Source organism: Crocuta crocuta, unplaced genomic scaffold, assembly GCF_008692635.1.
Source record: "Crocuta crocuta isolate KB4526 unplaced genomic scaffold, BGI_CrCroc_1.0 scaffold36, whole genome shotgun sequence".
NCBI lineage: Eukaryota > Metazoa > Chordata > Mammalia > Carnivora > Hyaenidae > Crocuta > Crocuta crocuta.
The window spans coordinates 10,075,789-10,094,594 of record NW_027532203.1 but is presented as its reverse complement, the minus strand read 5'-3'; the positions used below and the strand labels follow the sequence as shown (position 1 = coordinate 10,094,594).

Below are 18,806 nucleotides of genomic sequence, written 5' to 3'. Positions count from 1 at the left end.
TGATTTTTTTTTTTTTTTTTTTTTTTTTTTTTTTTTTTTTTTTTTAGCTACACTTAAATGCAATCGCAAAAAGCCAGTGACAATGCAAAGTAAGAAATTTAAAAATGACTGAGGGAAAGGCCCAGTTTGTTCTGTGACACATGGTGTCAAGAGGTGAAACTGATGTACATAAACAGTCCCACCACCCTATTAGGTTAGGCTGGGGAAAGTTTCCTTTAAAAAAAAAAAACAAAAAAACAAAAATGGATCCAATCTGCCACACTGGAGAAATTTCACATACCTCCTCCAAACCTGTACTCTTCAGGCAGGCAGAGGGAGACATTTTGACAGGTGTTGGTATTTTTTTAAGCAAATCTTGCTATTTGTCACCATCTTTTTCTCCACCCCCCCCTTCCCCTTAAGATTAATGATGGAATTGTTTGCTGCAGCTTTGGTCAATTTAAACTAACCAATAAGTTCAAAGGAGCCGTCCCCTTGACCTCTTTCCATTTCCTCTGACATTTACGGCAGCATTTCACCCTGCTGTGAACTGTCCTTTGCTGAAGGAATGCCAAGAAGAAAGAAAAATGGGTATTTAGTAGGCAGACTGGTTTTTTATCTGCGAGGAATATGTGCAGGGATAGACCCACGCCTGTTTTATTAACAAGAATGTACTTGAACTGAGAACTCAATCTCTGCAATACAAATAGAATTCAACAACGGAAAGGAGGGGAGGGGAATAAATAAGATTAAAAACCCACAGCCTTCTTTCCTGCTCAGTATCTCTCCTAAGTGTTAGGAGCTGTCACAATGGGATTGTGGAGCTTCCAACGAAGTTCAAATAAAGAGATTCACTTCTAACAAGTTTCATTCCATAGCAGGCCTTCAAAAGACACCCAATTTTTTTATTTTTGGTAAGCTACCTGAGATGAAACTATATGTCTCTATTTTTCTAAAATAATCCACTGGGATGAATAAAAAGTGTTACATGTTGGCAGAGAGTTGGGGATGGATTTGCACTGATGTTTGCTTCAACATTGATGAAATGATATCAAGTCAATTCACCCCAATCAAGACATAGCTAAGAAAGTGTTGCTCTCACACACATTTGTGACTATCTTGTCCTCTTCCTCCAGAAATTCTACTCCAGGTAACCATGATGCTACCAGTGAACTTGGCTGGTTACTAAGGAACAATGTCAGAGTTACCAGTCCCTAAAGAGAAAATGTTAAATCAAGGATGTCTGTGTTACAGTTATTATACTAGAAGAATCTCTACTAAATCACACAAAGGTAATGAATAATGGTCAAAGTTCAGACTTCATCATTTTCATTCTTGCTCAAATATTTCAATGAAGGGTTCATCACAAGCCTCGAATTGCTCTAGTCGCTCCCATCTGCTGGAAGTGAGAGTCAGGGAGGACTGGCGAGCCCACAAAACCCCTGGCCAATCTGGGTTACCAACAGTGAACACATGTTCCCGTCCCCAAGGTTGACTGCCTGCCAAATCTGCCTTTGGAAGATCACACCACTCTTCCCCAAATACAGTGCTCCAAGGCACATACTAAGACGTTGAATTTTTTTTTTTCACTGATGAAAGGAAAGTGATAAGGCTATTCAAGGCAGAGTCAAGGAGCAAAACAGTTCTTTGACTTCTTGAGGAAGTGGACTCGTGTACTAGCAGCCCTTGCTGAAGTCACCAGCGTGGAAAAGCCCATATTTTGTTTCCTGTCATCATTTCTAAGTTGGAATGTAGGTTCCTGATTAGACCATATCTTGGCGTTCCTTTATAAAGCTCTTCTCTGTGTGTCCAATGAGGCCAATTAGTTACTTGGCCACTGAATGACCATATCTTTTTATTTATTGGTCTTTCATTAATCCTTTTTGTGTGAATGTGTAGGGGATGGGGAGGAGAGGGAGGTTGATAGCAGGTGAACTTAGGTCCCCTGGAATGTTAGATCTCAGAGATGGTTCAAATTACCTAGCACAAGGAAGTGTCTAATTAGTAGAACTGCTTCAAAGTCTTCATAATACTACAGTAGTAGAATATATTTGGATGAGGACCAAGACAGACAAATTATTCCAAAGCTTGTTTTATAGTGAAAAGCTGAGAATAAAGTTCCAGAAAGTCTAGTGGGGATACCGCTGGAGAAGATTATTTAAAAAACAAAGTGTGTATTTATCACCCCACATATTTCTATTGGGCTCTTTTCCTCTGATGTTTTGTGTCCTAATGGAGCCTCATCTGAGGTAAGGATCCAAGCTTTTTCCTCTCTGAGCAGTTCCCTCAGGTCTGTAACTCTGTAAATACCCTTTCTCTGTAAAATGGTTTTATTCTAGTACTAGACCCTCTGGATTCTGCACCCAGAGTTCCAGGCTACCTAAGGTTTTTATCAGATCAAGTGAATGCAATAACAGGTAATTTTGTATTGTCATACTTCCCTCCTGGTTAGCAGATGTACATTCTAGCAGGAGCTCTCAAAACATATTTTGATTAAAAAGAGTGGTCCTCCAGGGTGTTGATTCCAATTCAGTAAGGGAGATGTTTGGGGGTAGATGAAGTCTTTTGACTCCTTCCAAACCACACTGGGACAAGGCAATGACTACATACTCTGACTCTACAAAGACTTGCCCTAAAGGTTTGTGCTCTATTAATATAAGACGCATGATTTCCCTGATAATTGCTTTTATCTACCACTTGATATTTGCGATAGAGGCACAGTCTCAAGAATTGCCTAGGGCAACTGTCTTGTTTAAAACCAATATTGCTTTAAATCTACACATTTAAAAAGCATAAAAAGCACACAAGTCATACTTTACCCATTTCCGATTTAGTTTCCTGGAGGCACTTTTTACCGTAAATATTTTTGCAATACAAATATACAAGCTTCCTTCTCTTATTTTAGAAGAAATGATTGGTACCCAAGACTTTCTTACAGACTCCTTTACATGAGCAGTTTAGTGTCCTTTTTAAAAGCTCCCTTTTACTAAATTCCTTTCACAGTTACACTTTCCCCTCTTAATCTTCTGATTTATGACCCTGAAAATGAACATTTGGATACTTTTTCCCCCCTGCTCTTCAATATTCATAGTTTAGTTGGCAATTTCCTATACGTTCATGCTTCTCTCTTTTCTCTCTTTCTTCCTTTGATAACTTTTTCTGAAACACACTAGTCTGAAAATCTTTCCCATTTCTCTAAACAGTGTTAAGCTGTAGATGGTACCAATTTCATAAATTGCTTGTCTCATTCTTTGCTCTAAGGAATACAAGAGATAGAAAGGGAATGCTGATATAGCTTATGGCTTCATCAAGAGAAACCTAACAAATAACACTTTAAGAAAAGCAGATGGTTGATGTTAAAGTATGGGACACTGAAAATAAATATTTTGAAAGTTACAAAGATTATTGTCCTTCAGTACCAGACACACAGAAGTTCAAAGAAAACTTATGGTTCCTCCAATCCCAATACTTACGGTACTTAACGATTTCGATTGATTATGGTCATAGATATCTTCCTTGATAAAATTCTAAAATATCTATCAAGCAAACAAACAACCTAACAAGGGAATGACAAAGGATATAAATGGATTCCAAAAGGTTTTATCTTTAAATTTCAACCTGAGGTGATGTTAGGGGAACTTCTAAGAGTTACAAATGTGTTTTCCTAAGTAGTAGTAGCCCATTGCTGGAGGCATGCTGACTGGTCTACTTTGAATCGTAAAAATTGCACATGGGTCAGCATGGCATCTGCTGAAGGATAAGAAGTCTTTCTTCTATTATCCTAGAGAAATACCCCTGGAATTAAAACTCACATTAATCTACTCACGGTTCAATTATCTCCATTATTTCTGATTTAGATAAAGGCCCTAATAATATATTTCCATGTTTTTACTATATATGTCTAATTTTGTTTTTATTTGTTCTAAAGAGTAAGCTTCCAGTTTATTTTATTTTATTTATTTCACCATTAACAAATGCCATATCATTGAGGGTTGATGGCCCTACCCATCCAATTGTCTATGGTAGGAAACCTGGACTCATTCTTGCTTCACACCAATTTACTAAATCCTATGATTTTTTTTTCATCAAAATTCTTCATTAAGCAACATCAGAATATGAGTAATCCACTGGGTTCTATATATCTATAAATTATGCCAGTTGACACCCTCCTGATTTCATAGTTCTGTCTTCAGGGCCTACAGTGTGATGCCGTAAAAATCCCTGTCCTGCTGATCTAGCCACATCAGATTCTGTGCTCACCAGCTGAAGAAGCCAATTCTCTTTACAGTCAGCAGGTTCTTTATCAACTTTTGCCTTCATCAGACACTTAGTGAGTCATGACTGTCTAGACCTGTTCTGTTCAAGTGGTGTTGGGTAATCAGCAGCCATAGAACCATTCGTTTTTAAATTTAAAAGATAGATAATTTCATTTGGTTTTGATTCTAAGGACCACATGGAAGAGACTCCATAAAAAAAGCTTTTCCTTGGATGAGTCAGGATAAAGAATTCAAGGAAAATATTCTAAATTGATAACCTTCCACATGAGCTTTAACACTATTTGTTCGTAAGAGATCTGTGTTTTAAGAGACTCATTTCCTTTCATTTAGCATTTTAAGGTGTCAGATTTTTTTTTTTGATGTTCAATGACTGGACAGTGGGGTAGCTTTGGTAGATGTAAGGGTGAGCTTATTTTAGTTCAGTTTCAGTATCAGTAGGACGATGTCTAAAACACCTGGGGATTGCACACTCTAACCTAACAATGACTTTCATTCTTAATTTGACTCATTCAAAGAAGACATTTGTCTGGTTGGTGCAAATACAGAGAAAAGAGCACAGGTTTCATGTTGAAGATATATAGAAATTAAAATTAAGATTTAGCCCCCAATTCTCTGAATTAGCCTCCCACAAAACAGTGGACACTCAAACCTATATTTCTTTTTTTATCCCCAGATAACAATTTTACATTTATTTCAAGATGCAAATGGGTGATTGCTGTAGCTATTAATTGCCATTTATTTATTTTTAAAAATTTTTCTTACAAATAGTTTATTGTCAAGTTGGTTTCCATATAACACCCAGTGCTCATCCCCACAAGTGCCCTCTTCCATGCCCATCTCCCCCCTCCCCCCGCACATCCATCAGTCCTGTGTGTTTCTCAGCATTCAAGAGTCTCTCATGGTTTGCCTCTCTCCCTTTCCCCCACCATTTCCCCCCTTCTTCTCCCCCATGGTCCTCCGTTAAGTTCCTCCTAATCCTCCTATCCGTGCAAACATATGATATTTGTCCTTCTCTGCCTGACTTATTTCGCTCAGCATAACACCCTCAAGGTCCATCCATGTTGCTACACATGGCCAGATTTCATTGTTTCTCATTGCCATGTAGTATTCCATGGTATAGATAAACCACATCTTCTTGATCCATTCGTCTGTTGATGGACACTTAGGCTCTTTCCATGTTTTAGCTATTGTGGAGAGTGCTGCTATGAACATTGGGGTACATGTGCTCCTATGCATCAGCATTTCTGTATCCCTTGGGTAAATTCCTAGCAGTGCTATTGCTGGGTCATAGGGGAGTTCTATTGTCAAACCTATATTTCAAAGTTATACAGGGACAAGTGCACAATAGGAACCCAAGTGTAGGCTTCATTATCATTACAATGGCCTCTCTTTTTGTATAATTCTACCAATAAAAAGCCTACAAATTCATCAGAAAGTTAATCTGGACTTGGAATCTCTTAAACCTGGGAAACGCAAGGCTCAGAAATGTCAAAGTGAGGTAGAGATTTACGGATGCGTATTCATCATAAGACCTCAGAGAGAATTTAATTTTTATAAGCTACTTTTCTAAAGCTAGCCATTGGGTCATATCATTGGATAATCACAGTTCAATACTGTTCAGTTGTAGCCCATTAGGTTTATCTATTCACGTACATATTTCGTGCTATGTGCCAGACACCATTTTGGTCCTTGAGAAATGTTTAGGACCAACTTTACTTTCACTTCAAATGAAAATGTTTCTATAGTGGTTACTGTTTATTCTTATTTAATTATTATCTCTTCTCTGTTTACTACTCTCCAGAATGAAGAGGTGAAGCTTACAATGATAATTTTCCCACTAAAAATGCATTCTCTTAGTTTGTTTAAAAAAATTGGGATGAAGGGGCGCCTGGGTGGCTTAGTTGGTTAAGCGTCCGACTTTCGTTTAGGTCATGATCTCGCGGTTCGTGGGTTCGAGCCCCGCGTCGGGCTCTGTGCTGACTGCCGGCTCAGAGCCTGGAGCCTGTTTCAGTCTGTGACTCCCTCTCTCTCTGACCCTCCCCTGCTCACGCTCTCTCTCTCTCTCCTAGAAATAAATAAAAAATATTTAAAAACAATAAAATATAAAAAAATTGGGATGGAGAAACTGGTAGACCAGGAGGATTAAACCAGAGGGAAGACCTCTCTGAACGTGTAATGAATGGCTTCTGTGGTTCAATATGCTCAAGTCTGGCTATCTTCTGGGAGAAGCTTTTAAAAAGGTAATACATTGAAATGTACCTCATCTAGGCAATCTTCAAGATTGCTTTCCCTCTTCTTTTGGTTGATAAAGGCTAGAAAAGTTATCAAGAGAACTTACTCTCAAATGAAGCAATACTTTTTAACCGATATACATTCAGATATGTAAGGGAATGGGCCTTGATCTAACTACCAGGGCACACGGGATCTGCAAACTTGGGCACAACTCTTGTTCCAAATGTGGCCCTGTGTGAGCAATTTCTCTGGCTTGTAGCACCACCATTTTGGAGAGCATTGGAGACATGGCATAAGTCAAGGAATAAAAGTTAACCCAGAGTTTTAAAAGCCTTCCCTAAGAGGAATACCCCAACCTTGTACAATGATTTATTTATTTTAAAAAAAGGTTTTTTTAATGTTTATTTCCTTTTAAGAGAGAGAGGGAGTGAGGGGCAGAGAGAGGGTGATACAGAATCTGAAGCAGACCCCAGGATCTGAGCTGTCAGGACAGAGCCCAATGTGGGGCTTGAACCCTTCAGCCATGAGATCATGACCTGAGCCAAAGTCAGACGCTTAACCAACTGAGCCACCCAGGCACCCCTCACAATGATTTATTTCTAATTAACTTGCTTATAAAGAGACATTCTCTCCCTTTTAACAAAATTTGACCCAACGACCGGCTGGATATCCTGTGTAGGCCTGACTCCAGCTTGTACCCCCCAGAAATGTCTATCCAGAGTCTCCTGATCTAACAGTTTGCCTGGTGAGCAGAAACACTTTAGCCATAAACTGCAGTTCTTGTGACTATTGTCAGTAACATGGGGCTCATCAGGAAAATGGTGGGGATCCAAGAAAACTTTCTGCTGTATATTCTTCCACTGATTCATCTAAAAGAAATTTTTGGAGCACTGATAGGCAAATGATAAGCTAGCAATATACAGATGACTCAGATCTCATTATCCTGGGAGTTAGACATGCAGGTGAAGATTCCCGTTATGAAGTTGCATGCCTAATAAGAAAGTTATCTAAGTGTAAAGGAATGAGACAGCATTCTCCTGGAGGAACTAAGGATGGCTTGTGTGTATCACTTCCCATTGTGAGCCTAGGCTGAGGATTGGCCCCAGGGATCTGGGATTTGGAGCTTTACCAAGGGATGTGAAGGTTTTGAAGTGGACAAAGATTCCCGCTGCACAACTGTCCCTTAGCCATGTGTGCTGGCAGGGAGTGCTGTCTTCCTGGAAGGAAGGAGAACATGGAGCCATTTGGCCCTAAGGTCTCTAAGTTAGTTATTACTTCTGCGGAACTTTTTCTAATTCACTGACGGGTAAGCCGATGTCCTCCTGGAGAACAGTATGTGTTACAGAGAGGAGAACTCCAAAAGGCTACTTTCTCCTTGGGGAGAAGCAAAATCAAAACCCAACAGACTCTTTACATGAATTTCCATCAAAAAGAGAAAAAAATCCAGATAGAGATTAGGGAGAGAAAGCAGAAGGAATAAATTTCCTGAATTGAGTGCTGACCTCTAATGAGTGTAATGGGTATAGGTGGACTCGTGTGTGGATGTGATGAGAGATGGGGGTGAATTTGAGCTGTGTGATGGAGGCAGAACAGGAGGAAAGAGGACTCCAGGCAGAGGGCCAACTCTGCAAAGACTCCAAAGGGTGGAAGGTCATGGAGCGATAAGATGGAAAGGGAGAGAAAAGCCAGCTCTCGGAGACAATGCCCACATAATTACCAGGACAGCAATTTCCTCTTAGAGGAAAATATTTGTGCACTTGTGTATTTCCTAATAATTGAATCTGGGCACTCAATCAGCTTCCCGTTTTGCTTGGGTTGTCCCAAAGCTCTGGGCTCTGTTGTATACCAACCATGACTTGGTGCCCCACATCTTAGTACTGGGATCTTGTGTTATTACCCTTGACCTATGTGATTCCAAGACACCCATTGTCCTGTGTATTAAACCACCACAAACCCCTTCTTAAAAATTGTCAAAATATGAGTGTTGAATGGAAGTAATGTATAATAGTATCTCCTATTTAACAATCGATCGGTAAATGTTTCCTGAACACCTCTGATAGTTGGTTCTATTATTTGGAGAGTGAGAAGCACAAGATTAATTTCATATTTGATTGTTAGCTTGTGAGCTCTTTGAGAATATAAATCATGTGCAGATAACATAAAAAGTACTAGGACAGGCATTATAGGCAGGATTGATATTTTATCTGTTTTCACTGCTACAGAGATATTTGCAATAAAAACATTTCAGTGCTTCTCCTTTGAGTAGTATAAGAACTCCCCTAAGATCTACACTTCAAATCTTCCCTCAAGACCCCCACCCCCACCCCCACTCTGGTGCCACAATCTAGGAACTGAGGAAGTATCGCCGGCCATACCAGGGGCCTCTGTTCAGGGACAAGGTCACAGTTGGCTCTGATGGGATGGAACCCATGCCCGGGCTTGTATTAAATACTTTGAATATCACTCTCGAGTTGGTATGAGGTGCTAAATAATCTGTCTTAACAAGATCATTGCTGTATATAATAATGGCTACTGTTATTTAATCACTTACTACGTTCCAGTTTAACAATTATAACTACCCATTCAGGGAGTCCTTCTTAATCCCATTCTACAAAGAAGGCAGCAGGCACCAGGGAAAGGAGCCTAGTCAGCGGAGGAGCCCACTCTCCAAACCTGGTCAGCCAGATTCCACGTCTGAAAAAGTCTTTGTCATCCTGCATGGGATGGTGGGTGGGAGAAGCAGCAGTAAAATGTAAGGGGGAAGGGCATTCCTGGCTGGAAGGGAGGGGGGGCGTCAAGGCATGTTAGGTGGGCAGATGTTGTTCTAGATTTTTTCATTTTCAGCTGCTCCCACTGACCTAATCATCATAAGTACCCTGGAAATTACATCCACTTTTTCTTCTTTTTCCTTTCCCTTTCTTTTTTTCCCCTTTCTTTCTCTCTTTTTGTTTTTTTTTCTTTCTTTGTTTCTTTGTTTCTTTCTTTCTCTTTTGGTCACTACTGTACTTCATAGTAAGTTCAACTACAGCAGAGTAAATTGGACCTTCTTGGCCCCAAAAGACACCATCTGGATTATAAAACAACAGTGTATGCCCTCTGGATTGTTTTCCCTTAGGAAATTCCTCCTTATCTGCTGCCTGGCTACTAAATTAAGGATCATTTTCAGACTTTCTATTCTAATCATTTTGTGCCGTGGTGGTTCAGTTTATTTTGTTTAGTTTATGAAGGGAAAAAACCACCTCTTGTAAAAGACACACAGGTTTAGTCTAGCATAAGAAAACTTTCTCAGATTTCCAGGGAAGGAACAAGTTGGTACTTCACAGTGAAGGAAAGATTTGAGCAATTCAGAGAACAATTGAGAATGGATTAATTGGAGACCCATTGTGGAAGTGAAGACGTTGGAAACAGAAGGAAGAATCAAAGGGAAAGGAGATGCTCTTTTTGGTTATTTCCTACTCTTTTTGTTTTTGTTTTTTTTTTTTAATTCTCTGGCGGCTTAAGCTTTAGGCATAATCAGTAAGCCTGGGAAATCTTTGGGGGGAAAGTAGAGGAGGTGGGGTCATGGGGTCTACAATTTCAAAATGAGGATTCATCCTGTTGAAGGGCAGAGATGAAAAGGTCTTCACCAGTGGTGTTCGGCCCTGTGGTCTCATCAGAGTCCCTGGTAATTCTGAACATACCGCCCCCCTCGCCTTACATTCAGGGAAATGGTCAGTCTGTGCCTTATAGAAATGTTACTGTCCTCTGTTCACTCGCTACCTTTGGCGTCCACGTTTTGTTCTTTCTCACTCTGATGTGAAAAATCCCAAAGCTCTCCCGTCCTCATCTCCCATTGCCACCCACCAGGCCTTATGTCAGACCAGAGTCCCAAACAACATCATTAGAGGGGAGGAAAAAAAAACCCTGTACAGATTGGCTGGCTCCCTGGCCTGGGCTGGTTCAGGCAGCTCTTGGCTTAGATACCCTGCTTTCCTAACACAATCTGTTTTCAAGATTCCTGGGCAATTTCAGGTCCAAGAGGGGGTTTGGTCTTAACTTCACCAAACTCCATCTCTTCTCTGTTCCATTCCACTCAGGCGTAGTGAGGCCCATTTGCCCAGACTCAGTTTTTGGCTTATGTGACTAAGCCGTGTTCTTGGCGCTAGAAAGAATTTCCTGCCCTCTCCTGGCTCAGTGTTCTTTTCTTTCTTTCATAACTTTGCTCCGCCAATGGGCCAAGCATGACTCCATTCGATTCTACCCCAGAGGATTTCGGAAATGGAAAACTACAGAAGATGCTGAGTGGCCACATTTAAAGAAGACGGTGCTCGTAATAGGACATAAAGACAGAAGCTTAGAATGTGGGCCAAAAACCTTACCTTTTCAGACCCTCTGAAAGCACCAAATTCCTCATAGTGTGGATCCTGCTGCTGGCAAAGTGCCAGAAAGTATGAGGGGGAGGGGGACGGACATACAAAAAGTCTTCTGAAGCTCTCTGAAACATTTATCTAAATGAGAAGTGCTGTTCCATTGTGTGTGTGGTTTTATCCTAAGTGAAGAAGTACCTTACAGCTTGCCCTCTAGTTTTAAGAGTAATGGACAATTCACTTCTTTTTCAGTGTTTTTGAATGTTTTTAATATCCCCTTGGGTTATCCTAGGAACATCATTTCCTGGTTCTTCTGTAACATAGAGATGCCCTCAGAGGGGGTAGAAATCCCATTCGTCCCACTCTGAGAGGCCTTAGGACGCCATGCTTTCTTAACGCTCCTGTGGCTTCTCTCTGATCAGCAGCTCCAGCCATTCTCAAGGTAAGGGGAACTCCATTCTGAATCTTGGAAAACTTGTTTGCTTGCAAGTCAACTTCTTCGCCGCCCCCCCACCCCTCGCCGCACCTGTAATTATCAGGACAATGTCTACGTTCAGAATAATTGAGGTTTCCAGAAGTCAGACCTTCAGACAAGTGGAGACTCCTAGAATTAGCAATCTGGAATTTGAAAAAAAAAAAAAAGAAAAAAAAAAAGCTTGATGGCAATGTAGGGTTATGGCAACAGAGTAAATAAAATAGTAAATATAATTTATAAATACTAACTCCTTGTTGGTTATGAAGCCAATTATTTTTCATTATTATTAATTGCTTATAATTATTATCAATTACTTAAATTAGTTCATTTGATCTTCACATGGTCCTTTCAGAGACATATTCTTTCATCTCTATATGATAAATAGATGAAGTAGTTAAAGCTCAAGAGGATCAAGACATGTTTTAAGTCATGTAGCTTTGATTTAAACCCGGGTCGGCGGGTGCCCAACTACCCTCATGTTAGCCAGTTTGCATAGAAGCCTAAATTTCAAATATGACCTTTATTTTCAAAATATATTTTAAATAAAACACATAGAATTATATAAAATGTCTCGTATATTTTTATGAAATCTTAATATTTTTGAAATAAATGAAAGCTTAATTATAGGAAGGGAAAAATACTTAGCTTTTTGACTGATACTCAATGATGACTTAAAACTCAATTAGAAACCATTGCTTTAAGTGGACTTATCAGAACTCTAGTCTGGGGAAAGCAGATTGGTTTTCACTTTCCCCACATGGCAACTTTGACCCATGGAGTGAGTGTGGTTTGGAATGCTGGGTAAAGAGAGATTCTGAATCACCAAGGAAAAAAAATACATGTCAGAAATATCTGTCCTGATCTCATTCGGGTAATGATTTGAACAATCTATTTTAAAAAATCATGAGACATCAGGGGAATTTGAACACTGAATATTTGATGATATTAAAGAATTGTTAATGTTTCGGATATGGTAATAGTGTTGTGATGTTGTTTCTGTGCTTGTTTCTTTCAGAAACACATTCTAAAATATTTACAGATGAAATGCTATGATGTTGGAGATTTGCTTCAAAGTGATTAAGGGTTGGGGTGGGGGTGGGAAGCAGGTGGAGGTATAGAGAAAACCAGATTGGCCCTGAGCTGATAATTGTTGAGGAATCATTAAAATATTCTTTCTTGCATATGCTTCAGTTTTTCCATAATACAAAATTTTTTAAAAAGACAAATCAAAAATGTTTATGAAGGAAAGTAAAAGAAATATGTACTATGGACATGGTGAGTGAGGTAAAGCTGGAAGACTAGTAGAGAGGGGAAGGAGGTGCTCCACTGTGTACTAAGAACTAGCTCTATGCTAATCACATTATAGTATTTTATAAAAGAGAAATCAGGCTCCAAGCAGAAAATGACTTGCTCAAAACAACATTGCTAGAGAATAGAAAGGTTCAGTTAGTGTCCAAGTACCTGCACCCAGTAACCTGTCCACCACCCCCAGCTACACTCCGTGGATACAATAGCTCAAAGTCAGAGCAAAAAAAATATTGAAATACCCATTATATTCTTCTGGACCCCAAGTGTCCAAAACAATTGTATGAACAACTCCATATCAACTAGCCAGAAAGGGCTTTTTTAAAAATAATTTAATTGTATTTTATTTTTCTATTACTTTTTTTTAATGCTTATTTATTTTTGAGGAGCAAGAGTATGAGTGGGGGAGGAGCAGAGAGAAAGGGAGACACAGAATTCGAAGCAGGCTCCAGGTTCCAAGCTGTCAGCACAGAGCCGGATGCAGAGCTCAAACTCAGGAACTGCAAGATCTTGACCTGAGCCAAAGTCGGACGCTTAACTGACTGAGCCACCCAGGCACCCCTAATTGTATTTCAACTGTGGTTTTGCAAGTTGTAGTTTAATTTGGGGATGCCTGTGTATTAACATATAGTTGTAAGAAATGTTATGGAGAGATCCTATATACCTTTTACTTAGTTTCCCTCAATGGGAACACCTTGCATAAAGGTGGTTGAATACAACAACCAGGAAATGAGCACTGATACAATCCACCAGTCTTATTTGGATGTCCCTGATCTTCCGTGTATTAATGTGTGTGTGTGTGTGTGTGTGTGTGTGTGTGTGTGTGTGTTTAGCTCCAGGCCTTATATCACATGTGTAGACTCCTGTAATCCTCACTATAACCAAGACACACACGAGCTGAATCATCACAAAGATTGTTACAAAGAGGTGCTTTGATAGATTACCTACCACTGAGCAAAAAAATTGATTGCCAACCCGTAAGTGCTTTATTTTCTACCTGGATAGGGACTTGAGCAATGAAAAAAGTTAAGCTAACTGAAAACGGAATCTGAATAAAAGAAACGCAAGTAAATTAGTGCAGGTACATAAATGGCAAAGGAGCCCATTTTTAAAAGTCAAGGATATTTTTAAGAGACTATTTTATAAAGCTGTATATAATAATAAAACCCAACTTTCACACATTCAGATAACCAGATTTTTTTCTTCTCTTTTAGCAAATGACTTAACTTCTCTCAGATGGAGTTTTTCATCTGTAAAATGTGGATAATTATACCTATTTATGGAGCAACTTGTGAAGATGGAATAAAATAATATATAAAAAAGCACTCAAGAAATGGTAAAGTACTACTGCTACTCAAAGTCTTGTGATGATTCCCATGAAGAGAACACAAATGATAATTAGGCTGACATCAAGGATTTATTTTTGAAGAGAATCTCCCAGGATATACCAAGCAGCCAGTACCCAGTCTACTACACACCCTACTCTGATAGGCCCATGAAACTGTCATGATTCTCTGTATGATAATTCAGAGAAGCTGAAAAAGAGCCCACTGAGAGTTTCAAAATGGGGGAGATGAAAAGGATCTGAATCCAATTGATAAGTGAATATGTGGACACCCAGAAATATAAAGTGGCATTTGAATGTGTTAATATTTTACTGTATTATAAAGTTTTAACATCATCTCTTAGACATAGAATGAGGGTGAATTTTCGCTTTAGTATTTGATTAATTTGGGACACTGGATGCCTTAAAAAATTGGTGCCCCGGAGAGGTGGCAGCATGGCGAAGTTTGGAAGGATGGAGAACGTGAACCAAGAGCTATGGGTACTGGGACAGGCCTGGCAACCAAAGGCAAATCACTTCACTTTTTTCGGGTCCGTGAGTAGCTCAAAGGGTTAACCCATCAAATTCCTTCTATGCCTCCATTTCTGTTTGTTTCTATTAAGTATGGAAGCTCTTTTCAGCAGATATTACCTATCTTCAGCTCTCAGGAAAGGGGAAACACCAATCAAACACTCTTCTTGTGCATGAAGGAAGGTCCACTTTTAGGACAGTTCATTAGTCCTAAGAATTATTTTTATTCCTACCATGTAAAGATATTTCCATTTTTAAAGCAAGTATTATAAAGCCCTCTGTTCTCAAATAACTCCCCCATCTCCAGACAGAAACCACCCTGGAGGGATCAGATCTTAGTGAAATTTTTGGAAGCTGTGGCCTTGCCCAATAGGCTCTATTTAAACACTACTTCTAGTATTAAATGCCAAATCCTCAACTCTGTGCACTGCTTCATTAGTTATTAATGAGGCAACATATTTGTTCAAAATTTATGATTGTTGATTTGCTCCCATCACTGTATGAAATATTAACATAGCATTTGTACTTGCAACCATTTGCAGACATTAGATTGTGTATTTGCATATTCATGAACACTCATAAATGTTTAAGGAGACAGCGCAGAAAGCATGGGAGCTGTCAGACAGCCAGTAAAAAGGCATATTTACAGCGTTAATAAGTATTTGAGTTTATAGGCCAAAACGATGAGTAACAAATTAAGTGAATTTCTGGTTTGCCTATTGCAGAGAACTAGGGATTTTGCCATTTTTAAAAAGCTTTGTAAACTTAAAATTCATTTCAGAGATGCCGAATAAATGCTTATTGTTTACTCACAAAATGTATGCCCTCCGTGTAAAGAAATTCTTAAGAGTGTCAGACTTTATAGATTTCATTTTCACTCTTGCTGATACATAGTTTTTCTGCCTTGGGCTTGCTTTCTATCAAAGTAATGTGGGAAGCAAAATGTGTCATATACTGAGGCAGAGTTATTTTCGATTTTAGTTTCATCGAGGAATTTGGACAAATGATATGTCCGGGTGTTGCAGCACCAGCCAATATACTTTACTTAGTCTGTCAACTTATTACAAACTTGATCCTGGAGATCAAAAGGTGAAAGCACAGAGCATTAAAGGACAATAAAAGAGATAGGCATCCAGGTGACAAACCTGACTTACAAATAATCCATATGTACAAATTGCTACTAACATCCCACCAACCTTTTCTATTACCGGAAACCTCACTCTTTGCATTGTGAAAACTGTAGGAACTTTTGGAAGTTTTATGGGTCAATAATGGGGAAAATATTAAGTTGGATCCCTACCTCACACCATATACAAAAGTCAATTACAGGTATATTGATGAAATACACCTGGATGAAAGGAATAAACTAAAGTTTATATAATATAAAACCAATATAGGAAAATATCTATGTGACCTCCGGGCAGGGAAAAAGTAATTAACCTATCTTATGAATAGTGTCACTACCTGGGGTCATATCATTGTTAAATGTCTCAAATATCACCTCTGGGTAAATGAATGTGTGAGCTCACCTTATCATTGTACTAGCAGGAGAAGGGGTCATGGGCTAGCTTGTGGGTCATAGTTGGTCTCTGTTGTGATGGCCTGATTGCTCTATTGGTCACTGCTTGTCCCGCTGGCATCTCCTGCCGAGATGGGCTGAACGAGGACCTGATGGTCATCTCAGGTGACCCAGTCCCAGCTCAGCTTTTGCTCATCCTCTTTGTCTCTGACATCTGAAAGTGATTTTCATGTGATACTTAGACGGGGTAACCCCCTCAGCAGGTTGTGACAACAGAGCCACTTCAGCAATAATCTCACCAGCCAGAAACACCATCACTTTCCTTCTCTGTCCCTCCAGAGAGCAAACTGGAACTCGTAGATATTTTTGAAGGCATAGGAAACTAAGCGGAATAGGGAAACCTGGTTCTGGGCACTAATTTCAACCTGTTTCCCTCCTAATCATGCCATACCAACAATTGTATTGATTCCTAGATGGTACAGAGAAGGTAGGAGGTGACTGTATGAAATGGTCTTCTCTCAGAATATCTGATAAGCAACAAGGGAAAACTTCCTGTACTCAGAATTTCTGTGATTTCTACTGAGGTGGGAGGGAGATATGGGGTGAGCCTGACATCTTTGTGTTTGATATTTTCTCTATATCTTTTTTTCTCCCTTTTGTTCCCTAAAATTGTCTTGGACCAAGGAGGATGGGCTTTTCTTTACTCTTTTTGTGCCACAATAGTGTACCCTCCACCGTGTCCTCTCTTTCCAGAAGCAAATTTATTCTGCTTCTTTCCCTGGGGCCATGATGACAGAAAGGGTACAGTGAAAAAGACACTGACTTTTGAAGAAGGAAATAAAATATAAACTCCCATCCAAACAGCCTTTAATGAGTCAGTTGACAATATGCAAACACACACACACACACATAGGCACACACACACATAGGCACACACTGTTCACATACACATTTTAACTTCTAATCAGAAGAAATTTATTTATTAATTCAACATGTATTTGTCGCAACTCACATGTAGGCACAGTGGTGCAGAAAGCAGAAAAGTCTCCTTTTTTAAAATATAAGTTTATTTGTTTATTTTGAGAGAGACGGAGACAGTGCAAGTAGGGAAAGGGGCAGAGAGAGAATCCCAAGCAGGCTCTGCATCATCAGCATAGTGCCTGCACTCCTGAAATTGTGAGATCATGAGTCAAAACCAAGTCAGATGCTGAACCTACTGAACCAACCAGGAACCCTGAAAAGACTCCTTTTTAAGTGAAATTATATTTTCTATTTCAAGGAAAAAAATAATTAAAAAAATAAATAAGTGCTTAATATGATATCAGGTTTTTATAAAATGCTAAGGAAAAATAAAGCAGGGTGAGAGCATAGAGATTGATAGATTGATGGAAAGAATGCATTATTGGGTATGACGACCAAGGAAGCCTTCTCTTAAGTGATGGTTTTCAAGCAAGGACCAGAATAAAGAGAAAGAATTAGCACTGAGGACATCTGGTGAAAGATCATTTGAGGCAGAGGAAAGAATAAGTCAAGGGCCCTGAGGCAAGAGCATGCTGGGCATGTAAGGATTATAAAGGAGGCCATGGTAGCGAGAGAGCAAGAATGAGAGGGAGATGAGGTGAGTGAGGTAGGGCACGCTGTAAGCCTAGATCACAAATTTGAGTTGTATTCTGCACGATTTGAGAAGGCTTTGGGGGATTTTTGGCGGAAGACTGATATGATCTAACTTAAATTTTCAAAGAATCCCTGACTGCTCTGTTGGGAATGGCCTGTTGAGGGCAGTTGTGAAGGCTGAGAGACTAGCTAGGAGGCTAATGTAATAACCCAGGTGAGCTTGGTTCAGACCAAGGAACTAGTGCAGAGGTGGGGAGAAATTGTTGCATTCTGAAGATATTTTGAGGATAGTGCCAGTGGGATTTGGATACAGAGTGTAAAAACAAAAAGAGAGAGAGAGAGAGACTCAAAATGATTCCAAGGTCTGGGACCTGAACACCTTGCACAATGTTGAGATGAGGAAGATAGTGGGTGGCATAGTCTGGAGATGATGATGAGATTTCCATTTTGGACGGGTTTGAGATGCATGTTTCAACCAAAGAGAGATGTTAAGTTGGTTACATAAGAGTCTGGAGTTCAGAGAGTAAGTTAAGAATGGAGCTGCAAATATGAGAGCCCATGGCATAAAGATGACATATAACATTTAAAGCTACTGTTCTGGATGAGACCATCTAGAGTGGGATTCTAGACATGAGAAAATTGGGTGGGCATTAACCCTTGGAGCCCTCTAATATTTAAAGGTCATGGATCTGAGAAAAGTCTGGAAAAGGGAGACAAAGTGGCCATTGGGAAAAGAGAATGAATAGAATCTTGACACAAAAGAAGTGGTTCAAGGAGAAGAGAGTGTATGAATGCAGCTGGTCAGCGGAGGGGGAGGCAGAATTGGCCATTGGCCTGGGAACTACTGGTGCCTGGTGAGGTAAGTGTCTTTGGGGCCTTAACATGATTCAACAGAGAAAGGGGAGGAAGAGAAAAGCTTTAAGAACAAGTGAGTTATGATATAGACATCTTTAAGCCATTACTCCATGGCCCAGTAAAAATGGGTCCCTTTGAAGGGCAGAACAAAATGGAGAAACCACCTTCTTTTCCTCCCTGTAAAGGGGCTGTCCTGAGTGGTCTAGTGCAGGAAATACAAGTCCCTCAAGCTCCTACAGAAGCAAGAAATGAGCTCAGCCTGTGTTGCTGAACCCTACAAATAGGCTTAACAAGTGGAACTCATCTTTGTTAAATCAGTGCCTTCATTACATCCTGTGCCCAGATCCAT

At 39.7% G+C, this 18,806-nt stretch overlaps 1 long non-coding RNA gene across 1 annotated transcript in view; it reads left to right on the top strand.

The window, feature by feature from the left end:
- LOC144242591 (uncharacterized) overlaps positions 1-15,259 on the top strand; it is a 302,240-nt gene extending 286,981 nt beyond the window's left edge. The window contains exons 3-4 of the long non-coding RNA XR_013338388.1: positions 11,127-11,276; positions 13,829-15,259. This is a non-coding gene — a long non-coding RNA (uncharacterized LOC144242591). The remainder of the gene's footprint in view (positions 1-11,126; positions 11,277-13,828) is intronic.
- Positions 15,260-18,806: the final 3,547 nt, after the last annotated feature.